The sequence below is a fragment of the Lynx canadensis genome, chromosome A2, assembly GCF_007474595.2.
Source record: "Lynx canadensis isolate LIC74 chromosome A2, mLynCan4.pri.v2, whole genome shotgun sequence".
Classification (NCBI taxonomy): Eukaryota; Metazoa; Chordata; class Mammalia; order Carnivora; family Felidae; genus Lynx; species Lynx canadensis.
In genome coordinates this window covers 65,247,836-65,265,091 of record NC_044304.2, presented here as the reverse complement: position 1 = coordinate 65,265,091, position 17,256 = coordinate 65,247,836, and positions in this window count along the sequence as shown.

The window sequence follows — 17,256 nt, the reverse complement described above, 5'->3', positions numbered from 1 at the left end:
CGTCCTGGACACAAGCCGTCTGTCACTTACATGTGTTGTCAATATCTCTGCCCCTGGTGCTGTTGTAATGCTATCTTCCAATCACTTGATCCTTTTTCAAAAGTTTTTAATTCAGGGGCGCCTGGGTGGCTCAGTTGGTTAAGCGTCCGACTTTGGCTCAGGTCATGATCTCACGGTTTCAGGAGTTTGAGCCCTGCATCGGGTTCTGCGCTGACAGCTCAGAGACTGGAGCCTGCTTCAGATTCTGTGTCTCCTTCTATCTCTGCCCCTCCCCCACTTGTGCTCTGTCTCTCTCTGTCTCTCAAAAATAAATAAATGTAAAAATAAAAATAAATTAAAAAACAAAGTTTTTAATTCAAATAATTTCAGGTGGGGCACCTGCATGGCTCATTAGGTTAAGCAACTGACTCTTGATTTCAGCTCAGTTTGTGAGTTCAAGCCCCACATTGGGCTCTCTGCTCTCAGCACAGAGTTCTCTTCAGATCCTCTGTCCTCTCTCTCTCTCTCTCTCTCTGCCTCTCCCCAACTCATGTTCACTCTCTCTCTCTCTCTGTCTCTCAAAAATAAACATTTAAAAAAAACATAAAACATTTCAGGTTTAAGGAAAAAATTGCCTTTCTACAAAGAATTCTCATATACCCTTTACTGAGATTAGACAAATGATAATATTTTATCATGTTTTTTTCTGTCTTTTTTTGTCTCTTTTCTAAGCCACTTGAAAATAAGCATTTAGCTTACCCTTAAAGACTTCCGTGTGTATTTCCAACATAGCTACAGCACCATGATAAGAGTTAGGAAATTTGCACAGATTCTGTGCTATTATCTGTGGATCTTGCTCAAGTTTCACCTGTCGTTGTAACAATGTTATTTATAGCAAGAGAAAGAATGGTTTTGGTCCTGGTTCCAATCTAGGATCTTCATACCTTGTATTTAGTTACCGTGTGTCTTTACTCTCCCTTGATCTCTACTCCTCATGGTTTAGATTTTATATTAACTTTAACTATTTTATTTTATTTTAATTCTAGTATAGTTAACAGTGTAATATTAGTTTCAGGTGAACAGTATAGTGATTCAACACCCGGTGATCATCACAATTGCGCTCCTTAATCCCCATCACCTATTTAGCCCATCCCCCCATCCACCTCCACTCTGGTAACTGTCAGTCTGTTCTCTAGAATAATAATCGCACTACTGGGTTTTTACCTCCAAAATACAAAAACACTACATCAAAAGGATGCCTGCACCCCTGTGTTTACAATAGCCAAATTATGGAAGCAGCCCAAGTGTCCATCAATAGATGAATGGATAAAGAAGATATGGTATATATCTATATAATAGAATATTACCCAACCATAAAAAAGATTGAAATCTTATCATTTGAAACAACATTGATGGATCTAGACAGTATTATGCTGAGTGAAATAAGTCAAAGAGAGACAAATACCATATGATTTCACTGGTATGTGAAACTTAAGAAACAAAATAAACAGGGGGCGCCTGGGTGGTTCAGTTGGGTAGGCATCTGACTTTAGCTCAGGTCATGATCTCATGGTCCGTGAGTTCAAGCCCCGCGTAAGGCTCTGTGCTAATAGCTCAGAGTGTGGAGCCTGCTTCGGATTCTGTGTCTCCCTCGCTCTCTGCCCCTCCCCTGCTCACATTCTGTCTCTCTCTCAAAAAATAATAGACATCAAAAAAAATTTTTTTAAGAAACAAAATAAACAAGCAAAGAAAAAAGAGAGAGACAAACCATAAGCAGACTCATGATGTCAACATTTTAAAAGACATTAAAATTATTATTTGGTAGAAGTTCCCTTGAGTGGATTTACCTGATGTTTCCTTATAATTTGATCCAAACCATCCATTTTTGGCACCAATTACACAAATGTGATTATATTCTTCTTGTATATTGCACTTTATTGCATATACTTATTATATTTATTTCTTCTGTTGCATATTAGGAGGAAGACGTAACAACAAGTTGTCCCAATACTGGCAAAGTTGACTTTGATCACACTGACTAAAGAGCATACTGACAATTTTCTCTACTGCAAAGTTAAGAGTTATTTCTCTTTGTAACTGATAACTATGCTAGGGAAGGATACTTTGAGACTATGTAAATATCATGTTTCCCCCAAAATTTCTACCTACTAGTTTTAGTCACTCATGATTCTTGCCTAAATCAATTATTACCACAATTCTAATTCCATCATTCTACTTTTATTAATTGGCATTCCATTGCGAGAAATACCTTTCCATTCTCTCCTTCATTTGTTCATTCATTCATTCACTTCTATTGGTATCAGTTGATGGATTCTAATTTCCTTCAGTAAGTTATAATCCATTATTGACACTGACTTTGAGTCTTCAATTGTTCCACACATTTCCAGTACAGTCTTTCTTTTTTTAAAAAAAATATTAATTTATTTATTGCATGAGAGAGAGAGAGAAAGACAGAGAGAGCAGGAGAGGGGCAGAGAGAGAGGAAGAAAGAGAATCCCAAGCAGGCTCCATGCTGCCAACGCAGAACCCAATGAGGGGCTCGATCTCACCAACTGTGAGATCATGACCTGAGCCAAAATTAAGAGTCGGACACTCCAACGACTGAGCCACCTGGGCACCCCTCCAGTAGAGTCCCTTAAAGCTGGCTGTGTTCCCTTTTGACATGTCTCCATCATTCTTTGAGCAATTCCTTCTTTCCTGAACAATAATAAGTTCTGTATTTGCCTTTTATCTTCCCAGTTTCAGGTATGGATTGAACTTATTTATCCAAGGAGACTTTTTCTTTTTAATGACAAATATATTTAGAAATCAAGATCTTGGTACTAAGGGTATTTATTGCTGCTGGAGAATCATTGCTGTTTGACTCTTAGTGGACAGAGTTAGGAAAGATAGATAGATAGATAGATAGATAGATGATGGAAAGATGATAGATGGATAGATGATAGATAGCTAGCTAGATAGATGATGGATAGATGATAGAAAGATAGATAGATAGATAGATAGATAGATAGATAGATAGATGATAGAAAGATAGATAGATAGATAGATGATAGATAGATAGATAGATGATAGACGATAGATAGATGATAGATAGATAGATAGATAGGTAATATATACCATGAATTCTTACCGATGCCTCCAATTCCATGCCAATAACCAATGACACTCCAGTAAATGGAGGTCATTCCAATTCTCCCTATATTCACATTGCAATTGCTTTTTTGAACAATGAGAAGCCTAATGCCCACTCTCCACTATATACTTTCTTACTGCTTAATCCTAGAATATACCAGAATATATAAAACATTCTTTAAGAGTTGCTAAGCTGAACCACACCAAACTTCCTACCTAAAGTTCAATCCTTGCAATTTTTTGTGTTCATTCTGAAGCTATATAGTCAACACGCTCTCTTTAAAGATTACCTGGTTTCGTTTATTTTTCTCACTCAACGTGGTTCTGTTATTCCTTTCAATTCCAGAGAAGTTGATTTGCTTCACTTTCTGTACCTTTTAGGTCTTTCTCTCATCTCTGTTGGTTTCTAAATTTGTCGTGTATGTGAAACACTAACATAGTTGCAGAAGTCTACATTACAGAAAAAGTAACACTCAGGAAAGAAAGGGTCGCTACCCCGCTCCTTCTGTGCTGTCTCCACCACTGCTGTACTTTCCAGTCTGTTCCACGCCCTCTCCCATGGGGATCCAGTCTCATTGCTTTCTAGTTTTTCCCTTCCATGATTCTTCATACACAAATAAGTACATTTATGCATAGCTCTCATACCCCTCCACTTTTACGCAACAGGAAACCTACTGTAGCTACTCTTTGCCCATTTACTTTTTAATTTAATTTATTTATTTAGTATTAAAGGTTTATTGTTTTGAGAGAGAAAGAGAGAGAGTGTGTGAGTGAGGGGAGGGGCAGAAAAAGAGGGAAAGAGGATCCCAGGCAGGTTCCGCATGGTCAGCACAGAGCCTGAGGCGGGGCTTGACCCCGTGAACTGTGAGATTGTGGCTTGAGCCGAAATCAAGAGTTGGCCGCTTAATGGACTGAGCCTCCCCGGGCGCCCCTACTTTTCTATTTTCACAAATGGTCTCGGAATTCATTTCAGTTCACAGCGTTCTTCTTCACTCTGATTTCTTTACAGCTGCCTGCGGCTTCACTGTGACCACAAGTCTGGGGACTGTCCAATCGCTGTCCTATGTATGGGTATCAACGGTGTCTCAGATATGCTGCAATCGCATGCAGTGGTGCATGAATAACCTTGGGCACATGTAGGTTGTGCATTGTTAGGGGCGTATCTCACAGGTAAATTCTTACAGGTGAGATTGCGGGGTCATTTTTGGATACTGCCACATCGCTCCAGAGGCGTCTTACCCGTTACATCCTCGGAGGCAAAAGTAGGAGAGTACACACGTTTGCACAGCTACAGCCATGCAATATGTGGTCACGGATTTCAGTTTTGTCCATCTGATGAATGAGAAATTATACAGCAGTGTGGCTTTAACTTACAACTCTTTTATTAGGAGTAAGGTGGAAACTGTTTGCTACATTTGGTGGAACTCAGGAGTGAAAACAGCTCGGCCTGCTGCTTTTTAAATTTTTTTTTTTAACGTTTATTCATTTTTTTTGATAGAGAGAGACAGAGCATGAGCGGGGGAGGGGCAGAGAGAGAGAGGGAGGCACAGAATCCGAAGCAGGCTCCAGGCCCCGAGCTGTCAGCACAGAGCCCGACACGGGGCTCGAACGCACGGACCGTGAGATCATTCGAGCGGAAGTCGGACGCCCAACCGACTGAGCCACCCAGGCGCCCCTCGGCTTGCTGCTTTTTAAAATTACTCTTTAGTTCCTTTAAACTTGCTCTATCTCTTTTATAGAAATTGATGTATTTGGTTTTTCTGTTTCCAATGGGTATGATTTTGGTAAATATTTACTCCAAAAACAAACCAAAAAAAGCTATCAATTCCATCCAGGTTTTCATTTTCTTTCCATAGCGGTTTATAAAATAATATTTTGTATTTCTAAAAAAAATTCTTCTGTTTCAGTGTTGTGTTCCCTCTTGTAATTTCATATTTTGCACATCATTTTCTATTTTTTTCCTTCTCCTTTTTTTGATTAGGCTGGCTAATGCTTTGTTCATTTTGTTCATTTTTAAAAAAATAAACATTTTGATGCAGTGATGAATTTACTGTTTTTCTATTATCTGCCTCATTAATTTTGGCTTTTAGCTTTATATTCCCCCCTTTGTCCTCTGAATTAGTTAACCTTATCATTCTTTTTTCTAACTTTTGGAGTTGAACATTGAATAAACTCATTTTTATTCTTTCTTTTTCATTGTTGTGTTTTTAAAAAAAAATTTTTTTTAATGTTTATTTATTTTTGTGACAGAGAGAGACAGAGCATGAACAGGGGAGGGTCAGAGAGAGGGAGACACAGAATCCGAAACAGGCTCCAGGCTCTGAGCTGTCAGCACAGAGCCCGACACGGGGCTCGAACTCATGGACCGCGAGATCATGACTGGAGCCGAAGTCTGCCGCTTAACCCAGGCGCCCCCATTGTTGTGTTTAAGGCAATGAATTATCTTTGGTAACTGACGGTGGCGTGTTTTCAGTGTCACTAACTTTGAGACGTGGTGTACTTTCTATTGGGATTCCCCTTTTCACCCAATAGTTAGCTGACCTTACTACCTTGAGATCAGAGAGCGTTGTAATATTTCCATCTTATGGACCTTTATGGCGTTTTCTTTATAACCTAATGTGTGATTATTTTGGTCAGTGTTGCGTGTTGCAAGGCTTGCTCTCTGGTTTAAGGATGTAAACACGGAGACGTATTGATTCTGTCATTCAGTTCTTGGGTATCCTCATTTATTTTTCGTCCACTGTTTGGGGGCACCTGGGTAGCTCAGTCAGTGGAACGTCAGACTCTTGATTTCAGCTCAGGTCATGACCTCAGGGTCTTGGGATTGAGTCCCGCGTTGGGGTCTGTGCTGAGTGTGGAGCCTGCTTGGGATTCTCTCTCTCTCTCTCTCTCTCTCTCTCTCTCAAATAAAATTTTTAAATAAAGAAAAAGAACAAGAGTTGGGTTCTCCCACATTCGAATGTTCCTGCCACCTTGGCCCTCCTATAGTTTCCACTGTAGAAAGGTGTCTGCCATGTTGCTATGTTCCTTGGCCCATAGATGTTGTGAACAGTGAACTTAGTCAAGTTTCATGCTTTTGGACCTGAATTATACTTTGCTGACATCATGATTGCAATCTCCACACTCTTGTTTCCATTTTCCTGGGAGGATAAAAACAAAATCCCCTTATTTTTAGTCTTTCTGAGTCACTCCCTGTATTGGTGGTAAGGGAGGGGTTCTTATGTACCAGACTTGTATCTTGTTTCGTGAGCCAAGTTTAAAATATTTTTTAATGAGTCAATTAAGCCCATTCACATGTATTAATAGGACAGTTATGTTTGGTCTCAACTCTTGTCATATTATTTTGGTTATAATTGCATCCTGTATTACGTTTGTTGTTTCTTTGCATGATATTTTGTCTTTATACTTTTATTTGGATACAGTTTTACTATAATCTCCTCACTTGACCCCAGCTATTTAACAATCAAAGGGATTATTGGACTCCCTTCTTTCCTTCTCCCTTCTCAGCACCTTTGATTTAGGCCTAGGTTTACAATTAAAATGTATTAAAAGCGGGGCGCCTGGGGGGCTCAGTCAGTTAAGCATCCAACTTCAGCTCTGGTCATGATCTCACGGTTCATGAGTTCGAGCCCCGCATCGGGCTCTGTGCTGACAGCTCGGAGCCTGGAGCCTGGTTTGGATTCTGTGCCTCCCTCTCTCTCTGCCCTCCCCCCCTCATTCTTTGTTTCTCTCTCTCTCTCTCCCAAAAATAAATAAACATAAAAAAAAATGTTTTTAAAGTATTAAATGCTCACCCCCTGACCGCTTGCAAAGTCTGCCTTGGTTATCTCTTGGTTGAATGAAGTTTACCTGCTAGCAAATGAGCCAAGAAGGCTTCATTGGAATAGTGTTCCCTGATTTCTGAGTGCTTCAAACTTTTTCTACAATTCTGCTATTAGAAAAATAGCTGGGGTGAATATAAAATACAGGGTTTGCATGGTCCTTCCTTGACTTCTTAAAAATACAGCTCCATTATTGCCTTGTTTGGAATTTCCCTTTAAGCTGCATGGTACTACTCAATTCTATTGTCCTTGAAGTTAACTTGATCTCTTGGCCCGGAGGCCTTGGGCTTTCTTCTCTATGTTTTCAGTCAGTAATTTCATTGGGATATGTGTCAGAGCCATGGTTGGGGATCAGTTTTCACGAGTAGCTGTTGGGTCTTTTTAGCATGAAAACTCAGGTTTTCTTCTTTTCTCAACAGTTTTGTTACAGATTTAAACAGTAATTCTTCCCCCATTATTTGCTTTTCCTTTTCGGGGCTTAAGTTGCCTATATAAGTGCAGGTTCCTTACACCTTCCTTGTCAATGACATTCTGACTCCCTTTCCACCTGCTTTGTCTCCTTCGCTCTCTCTTTGCTATCGTCCTGTTTCTCTTCTTTGTCCTTAGGTAATTTTCACTTGAACCTCTCCTGTTTAGGAACTTGAATTTAGTCGCTATTTCTGATGTGATGGTATCTTTTCCTTCTATTCTTTTCCTGAAATGCTCAGGGCACCTGGCTTAGTCAATTAAGCATCCGACTTGGCTCAGGTCATGACCTCATGTCCACTGATTGCTTCCAAATCCAGATGACCTTTGTCCCCAGGGTAAGCTCTGGACACTTGTTTCAGGCATTCCAGGGTCGGCACCCCCATTCCAGGGTCAGCACCCTGACCCATTCCAGGGTCAGCACCTCTCTACTTCAGCATCGGGAACCCCCCACTCCAGGGTCGGCACCCCCCCACTCCAGGGTCGGCACCCCCCCACTCCAGGGTCGGCACCCCTCCACTCCAGGGTCGGGACCCCCCATTCCAGGGTGGGGACCCACCATTCCAAGGTGGGGAACCCTCCACTCCAGGGTCTGCACTCCCCCACTCCAGGGTTGGCACCCCCCCATTCCCGGGTCGGGACCTCCCCCACTCCAGGGTCAGCACCCCCCCATTCCAGGGTCAGCACCCCCCACTCCAGGGCCAGCACCCCCTAATTCCAGGGTCGGGACCCCTCAATTCCAGGGTCGGCACCCCTCCATTCCAGGGTCGGGACCCCTCTTGAGTCCCAGGGAAATCCCCAAGGCTTTTCATAATCTATAACCTAACACCACACACTAAATCCGTTATTTCTTTAGAGGAAAGTGTTGACATTGGACGCTTTTATGCAAATATTTTTATAATTTTGCAAAAGATTTACCAGGGTCCCTTCCATTCTACTCATCCTTTGCTGCCGTTTGCAGAGTAAATATTCTGTGTTTGGAACTTCGGATCAACAGACAGAATATTCTCTCTGAAAGTTGGAGTTCACATAAGCAGATCCCTAAAGGGGGGTGGGGAATCCCTTTAAGTCAATTGTGCTCAATTCCCTGGCTTGTACTTTCGCTTTCCTCTCCGGGCCATTACAGCCCCACTGATGTACTTTAAAAGCCAGTGCTGACGGATAAAGCTCATGGATGATGAATATTCATCACCGCAGCAAACTGGGAATCTAGGCAAGAAGGATACTGTTCTATAAGCACCTCCTGTCACATGGGCCAGCTCAGGGATTTGATTTTCTAAGGAAATGCTCTGTTTCTTAGAATTGCTCTCTGTCTGTATCTCTGTTTCTCTGTCTCTCTGTGTCTTTTCTTTGTCTCTCTGTCTCTCTCATAGCCTCACCCTCTGTGTATTTTAATATATACCATTTGAACATAGACCAAATGATCTAATAAAATGGTGTGACGCAGGGGATTTTGTCAAGGATTGTAAAGCATGTTTCAGACATTAGCTGGTGAGCCCTAACTTCCTGATGAGCTTTCTGCCCAATAAACACCAAATGCAAAGAGAGGGAGGCATTCTTGGAATTGACAGGTCAGCTGTCTCAACATAAATACGAATTCAATCTCAGCAATCTTGTTTTCTGTGGCAGCATCTTGGACGACAATCTTATTTGCTGAGTCTAATCACTTCGGGGTTCAAAACAAAAGCATCGAGGTGGAATCATGTTTGCTGTTAAGTAAATCACCTTTATTGTAAAAAAAATCGAATTGCAACGGAAATGCGGGTGTCCAAAATAAATGTTCAGCCAACCTTGATGCTTTACAAAATAATTTAAAAAGAAACTAGTATCTGTTCCTCATTGCCAAGTGCTAATACATTGCCAACAAAAAGAAACAGGTGTTTCACCAGGGGCTCCTGGGGAAGCTGATGTCCCAGGACCTCCTGGTGGATGACTGGTGATGTGTACCCAATAGCCTCAGACGTCTTACATGGTTGCAATAAGCAATTCCATTTCCAGGATCTCATTTTATTTTTTTATTTTTTTTTAATGTTTATTTATTTGGGGGGAGAGAGAGAGAGACAGAACATGTGCGCGCGCACACACACACACACACACACACACACACACACGTGAGTGGGGGAGGGGCAGAGACAGAGAGAGAGACTCAGGAACCTTGAGATCATGACCTGAGCCGAAATCAAGAGTCAGATGCTTTACTGAGCAAGCCACCCAGGCACCCCTCCAGGCTCTCATTTTAAAGAAATAATCACTGGGGCGCCTGGGGGGCTCAGTTGGTTAAGCATCTGACTTCGGCTCAGGTCATGATCTCACAGTTCGTGAGTTCGAGCCCCGTGTCAAGCTCTGTACTAACAGCTCAGAGCCTGGAGCCTGCTTTGGATTCTGTGTCTCCCTCTCTCTCTGCCCCTCCCCTGCTCTCTCTCTCTCTCTCTCTCTCTCAAATAAATAAATAAATAATAAATGGAACAAAAAAAACCCATTAAATAATCATGAATATGAACAGAGATTAGGTACTAGGATATTCATTGCTTACTGTTATTGATAGCAAGAAATGATGTAAGTGAGCGAGTCAATAAAAACCATCTAAAACCCCCACCACTCCCAGAAGGGAAAACAAATTTTCATGCACACTGAGTGTGTTGTTGGTTTGGTCTCCTCCCCAACCCCCCCAACCTCCACCCCCGGCACGCTGCCTGCTCAGTTCCTCCAAGGACCTGGGCAGTCTCCCTCCATCCCTGCACCCCACACCTGCACCACTGCTTAGAGATTTCCACCTGCCCGCGACTCTGCCACGGATGTCCCTGCATTCACTCCCACTGTCTCAGGGGAGGTGGCCTCTGCTCCAGCAGCAGGGAATGACCTTCTGCTTCTTCCTTCCCCATCCCCTCCACCCAGCCCCTGCACCCCGATCTCCTCCATGGACCGTCTCTAGACTCACCTGTGCCCCGTGAAATGGCTGATGATCAACTGTTTTTGGGTTTTTTTGCTTGTTTGTTTTTACCCAGAACAACAGCAATTTCATGAGGTTCCACCTGATAGAAAACTCTCCATCATTCCTTCCCCACTTTCAGCCAGACATTCTTTGTTGGGTCATCAGTGAGTCTGATTGATGCTAACATTTGTGATTTGCTGTGAGGGGTTCCCTGGGCGGGTGACTTCTCAGCACCCAGCGTAAGACAGAAAAAGAGTGGGGTCCGACGCCAGCTCAGGGATTCACAGGAAGCGACCTCCAGAACCACCAGGAACGCAGGCGAAGGGCTGGAATGACAGGCGTGCACCCCTGGGGGACCAGGGAAGGGGATCTCTGAGGACCACGGGCCAGGGGGAGCCAGATCAGTGATGATGGAGAGAGGGTCGGACATGCTGAGGTCAGGAACTCGGACTTCGTAGATTTCCCCAGCGGGGAAAAGTGTTTCATTACATTGTGGCACAAAGTTAACCAGAGCGGAGCTGACACCAGGTAGCGGGAAGTGAGAGAGCCCCGGGGCTGGGGTTCTGGGCTCTGTGTGAGGCTGGAGTGCGGGATTGGAGAAAAGGGGAGACACAAGTGATAATTCTCAGAACAATCCGCAGGAATTGTTGGCTACTTGAAAATTATAATTGAGGAGCCAGGAGGCGAAAAAAAAATAACAGCTAAAAGCCGGAACTCTGGTGGTGCCACTGACGTCAATAGGCGGCTTGATTGGGGTAGGAAAGTTAGTTTTACAAGATTGCAGGAACTTTCTTGCTCAACTCAGTGTGAAGGTCAGTTTTCTATTGGTCTACTTCTACATGGAATCTAAAACACAAACCACAGGGCGCCGGGGTGGCTCAGGCAGTTAAGTGTCCGACTCTTGGTTTCAGCTCAGGGCATGATCTCATGGTTTGTGAGTTCAAGCCCCGGGTTGGGCTCTGTGCTGACAGTGTGGAGCCTGGTTGGGATTCTCTGTCTTCCTCTCTCTGTGTCCCTCCCCTGCTTGCACACAAACACTCTCTCTATCTCTCAAAATAAATAAATAAACATTAAAAAAACAAACATCAGAACAGAAGCAGACTCCTAAAAACAGACAACAAACTGGTGGTTACCAGAGTGGGGAGGGGTGGGGGGGGATGGGGGAAGTAAGTTAAGGGTCAAGGCGTACACACTTCCAGTTATTCCAGAAATAAGTTACGGGGATGTAACAGCAGAGGAAGTGCCATCCAGAATGTTGTAGTAGCTTTGCATGGTGACAGAGGCCTTTTCGGTGGGGATCATTTGGTAACACACACAAAAAAAACATGCAGCCATTGTGACGTACCCGAAACAGATATGCTGTTGTATGTCAATTATACTCGGAGAAGACGGTTTCCTATCTATCTCTATTTGCATCTATTTATATCTATTTATCTTTATCTCTGTTACCTATTTACCTATCAGTCAGGTACCTATAGTCTATCTAAATGTATGCATTTATCTACCAACTATCTCTGTCTACATATCTGTATATCTGGGTAGCCATCCTTATCTGTTATCTATCCATCCCCATCATCAATCTATGTATTTATTCATCTATCTCTATCATCTGTGTATCTGTCTTTGTATCTATATCACTCATCTTTGTATCTTTCTATATCACTTTGTATTTATCTGGGCATCTGTGTATCTATGTATCCAGTTATGTCATTTATCTTTGTATCTACCTATCTATATACTTATCTTTATATCTTTGTATCTATGTATCTATATATCTATGTATCTTTCTTTGTGTCTATCTATATCACTTATCTTTATATCTATCTATCTATCTATCTATCTTTATATCTATCTTTATATCTATCTATCTATCTATGTATCTACCTATGTATCTATCTACGTATCTATGTATCTATCTATCATCTATCATTTATCCTACCAGTTTTCTTTCTCCAGTAGGACCCTGATGGACCTAACAAGCTCAATTATTCTGGAAAAATCCAGGTCCCCTTTCTCTGTCACAGCGGAGACCTGATGCAGCTCTCCCTCCCTGGGTTCCCGGGTGGCAGTTGTCCGTGTGACAGGCGGTGAAACCCCTTCCCACGCTCACCACAGTCTAACTGGAGGAGCATGTGCTGCCTCGCGTGACAAGACTTTCTCTAAAGAAGGAGGAGGAGATGCTGTGTCTGGGCGGTGGGAGCTCCCGCGCTCCCACACCTGCTTTCTGCTCCCTGACGCTCAGGGTTCCGCTCGGTCCTTCTCCGCCCCTGGCCTCGACCTTCCGGATGGATTGCACGGTGACATTGCATTTTGTCCCCCTTCCCCGGCTATCAACGCAGGAAGACTCGGAAGAATAACATTTTAACGGCTTGGAAACTGTTCCCAACAGAATGATCTGAGAGAGGATTTTTCAAGGGTTACATCACTAAATGACCAAACAAAGACACAGTGTCTGGCTCCCGCCCACATGACTCCACTTGTGAGCCATGTTTTCATAATGATGTAGCAGGATTGAGACACACCCCTTTTATAAGTGGTAAAAAGAATATTAGCATAGAAATGAACGCCTGGACCTCAGAACTGGGAAGCCAGCAGAGAACCTTAAAAAACAAAGTGAGCCTGACTTAACAAGAATAGTTGAAACGTATTGGGACATTAGGCACGCAGAGCCCATTACCTCACATGACCCTCGCAGGATCCCTACGGATGAGTCCCCTATTGTCCTCGTTTGACACAAGGGGACACTGGTGGCTCAAAGAGGCTGGTTGATCTGACCAGCTACCAAAGGGAGGCATGGGGATGAAGGCCAGGTTACATGGGACTCCAAAGTCCCCTTCCTTCTGCTGTTGATTCTGATGAAGCACGATTGAGTTAAAGGCTAAAATATAGAAAAAGTTGTCTGTCAGTGAGGTCCCCTTGCATTTCTCCATGGATAGGATGAGCATCTGAGATTTTTAGAGTACAGTCTTGAAGTTTTAAAAAATGCCCCGTGGAGTAGATACAGAGAACTGATCTCAATGAAACATAACTCTGGTCTTTAAGGGTGTTTACAAGGGCTTTTGTTTCTTTAATGGGTCCCGTACTCTGCACCAGGGCTGTCTCCAGCCAGCAGGACTTAGTGATTAATTCCCCTTTTTTGTGTCAAGGACCAGAGTGACTTTATATAAAGCTGGTCGTTGGCCCTATCTGCTTCCCTGTGGGAAATCACGCTTTCCTCTCATGCCCTTCCCACCACACAGTGCCCTTCCCCCGACCATCCTCACAGGGGTGTGAAACAATTAACACCAGGGTGCTGGCAGGGGCTTAAAATCCTCCAGGGTACCAGAACATAGGAGAACAGACACTGGGAAAATACCGTCAACGCTCCTAGGAACTGGCGGTGAAGTTAATACTCCAGGGACATCCAAAAGCATGATCCCTTCCTGGAATAATCTGGAATAATACACCAAACTTACGTTCCTGGAAGTCACACTATTCGCGCCTTTGGGCCTTTGCTATCCGCCCCGCCTTTCCTTCGCCTCTCGTTCCTTCCTCAGGTGCCGGAGAAATGGTAGATCCAGAAGATTCTGGCAAAAATTTACTGTCCACTGATGGCGAGTGGCCGAGAGGTCCCGAGTACCCACGGTGACTCCATAACATATTTATTGTTGATTTCTAAATGATGTGGGTCCATGGGGCAAGGCCGGGTATTTTTCCCCCACATCAGAGGAGGCAGGGAATTTAGACCCTCTGTCTTCTGGATAAGGCACCGAGCGCTGGACAGACGGAGGTCTTGCCCCAGAATGCCCCAGCTTCTGTATCACAGACACAGCAACAAACACTCATCTTCTTAGAGCCTCAGCTTGCCAACGGGGTTGTCAAAGCTGGGCCAGCCTCTCTGTCCCCAGATCTGTGTCACCTCTCGTTTGCGCTGCCTCTATACTGAGCTTTATTGGTTTCTTCTAAATAAGGGAGCAGAAGTACAATAAACTGTAGTTTGGGGCTTCAAGTATTTCTAAAAGCATTGTAATCAAGGTAACGGGGGGGCTCAGTCGGTTAAGCCTACGACTTTGGCTCAGGTCACCTGTGGTGCACTTTGTGGTGCATGGGTTCTAACCGTGTGTCCGGCTCTGTGCTGACAGTGTGGAGCCTGCTTGGGATTCTCTCTCTCTCTCTCTCTCTCTCTCTCTCTCTCCCCCACTCATACTCTGTCTCTCTCAAAAAATAATAAACACTTAAAAAATTAAAAACTAGGGGTGCCCGGGTGGCTCAGTTGCTTAAGCGTCCGACTTCGGCTCAGGTCATGATCTCAGTTTGTGGGTTCAGGTCCTGCATCGGGCTCTGTGCTAACAGCTCGGAGCCTGGAGCCTGCTTCAGAATCTGTGTCTCCCTCTTTCTCTCTCTCTCTGCCTCTCCCCTACTCACACTCTCTCTCTCTCTCTCTCTCTCTCAAAAATAAATAAACATTAAAAATTTTTTAATTAAAAACTAAAATAAAAAGGAACAAAAAACTTGCTGGAGGGGGGGTGCTTAAGCCAGAATCTCCCCTCCCCCACATCTCCTGAGACTGAATATACAAGTAGACGATGGCGGAACATATATGAAAACAGAACCCTGACCCCCACCTGCCCCAACCAGCCCAGGACGCCCAACAAAACCCCCTGTGACAATGAGCCCCCGGTGGCCAGGCCTTGGTCATGCCTGACAGCCTCTCTAATGTTTGTTCCACTGCAACTGAGGCCCAATCAGAGAAAGTCAAATAATCCAAAGACGGCTCCACGGGTCTGGCATGGAGCATAGACTTGCCATTTGCTGTGACAGGAAGTCAGTAGAAGGGACCTCTGTTCTGGGCTCCCCAGAACACAGGCACCTGTGCTGGTCTGTTACCACGCTGCAGAGAGAAATAGCCAGAGGGGCGCCTGGGTGGCTCAGTCGGTGAAGCGTCCAACTCTGAATTTCAGCTCAGGTCATGATCTCATGGTTGCCGAGTTCGAGCCCCGCGTCAGGCTCTGTGCTGTCAGTGCAGAGCCTGCTGGGGATTCTCTCTCTCTCTCTCTCTCTCTCTCTCTTTCTGCCCCTCCCCTGCTCTCTCTCTCTCAAAATAAATAAGTAAACTTAAAAAAAAAAAAGGCATACTGACAGTGGTCAGAAACATTTAGAGCAATTCTGTTCTGTTTATTCTAATGATAGCTATTGAAATGTCATTTTATGTCTGTTACATCTAGTAAAAAGTCGGAGTATATTGTTAGCATGTCTCTTTTTATTTATTCAGGAATTCATTTCTATTAGGCTTTTTATTTTTTGTTTTGATTTTTTTAAATATTTATTTATTTTTGAGACAGAAAGAGGCAGAGTGTGGGGGGGGGGCGGTGCAGAGAGAGAGGGAGACACAGAATCAGAAACAGGCTCCAGGCTCCCAGCTGTCAGCACAGAGCCCGATGCAGGGCTCGAACTCATGCACCACAAGGTCATGACCTGAGCCAAAGCCATACGCTTAACCGACTGAGACACCCAGGAGCCCCTCTATTATACTTTTTAAAAATACTGGCCTGCAATGGATCAAAAATGATAATGAACCCTTCCCTACAGAGAATCAAGAATCACCGCCCCATTTCCCTTCAGCAATGAGTAGTGGCAAAGACAGTGAGCCACGGTGGGTTGTCAATAAATGCAATAAAGACCCCTTGAATAAATAAATAAAAGAAACATGAATTGAGTGAGAAATACGTCACTATTTATTCAATACACACGAGGTCAGCATGATCTTGGGAGGGTAAGATTCCTGTCGCAAGTTTCCCAGCAGGGACATAAACCATATGACAAGTTTTCTCTGCCATAAGAGCTGTGTGCTCAAGAGCTCAAAACTCAGTCACCGTAAAACCTAAACAAAAAGCAATTTGGCCAGCATGGAATATCAATAAATCGCAGTAACTTCTTTATAAGACAAGTAAGATTTGAATTCTGTTTCCCCACATAAAATAACAGGAATACAGAGAGATCAAAGGTATTCATATTTTGTCGCTGGCCATTTGTAATTAAAAACAACTGTTCTAAAGGGTAGCGGCTAGTTGTCATGGACAAGAATCCACCGGGGCCACTCCCGGAGGATCTCAGACACATGTCCTCAGGATACATCGTACTCAAAGGGCTGATGGGGCAAGTAAACATGGACAGAAAGCCTCATGTATGCACCTGCCAAAGTGCACAGCACTGATGCCGATCTCATGCTCAATTTCAGGATTCTCCTCGTTCTTGTGGCCAAAAAAACATCGACAAGAACGGTGACACTTAGCGCGATGTGAGAAAGCGACAGTGTCCAAGTAGCCTGCTCTGCATGAAGGCGACAGACACTGATTCCTGTGCCCGTCCACCTCGTCGGGTCCACAGCTGTCTCGGTCATGAAGAACATGGAAATCGTGGCCCCTAAACCAGTGGTTCTCCATCTTTCACCACCACGGCAATGTGCCTGACGGCATTCGCTTACGGGACGCACTCCCCTCAGCGAGACAAGCTATGCACATTCCAGAAGCGGCAGCCATAACTCAAGGGAGGACGAGAGGAGCTCACGAAAGGGCGAACCGTAAAACCAGTGTGGTTTCCAGTAAATCGTCTGCAAACTTCGCTACTTTGCGAATAACACGCTTTGACACACCCGACACGTGAGTACAACCCATCGGCGTGGAACAGCTCTGGGGTTAAAGGCTGTCTCCTCCTCCCTTGTCTAGAACCACAGTGACCCATGTCTCAGGGCCATGGAGCCATGGTCGTTCAAGCATTCGATTCGCAAGCACGTATTCCGGTTGTGCTGAGTGTTGGGCTCCGAACAAACCATCCGTTCTTAGTACCTCTGTCCTCAAGAAGCCCACAGCCAGGGGGAGAGCCGGCCAAGGAAGACATCAATCCGTGTCCATGTAGAAGTGATAACGG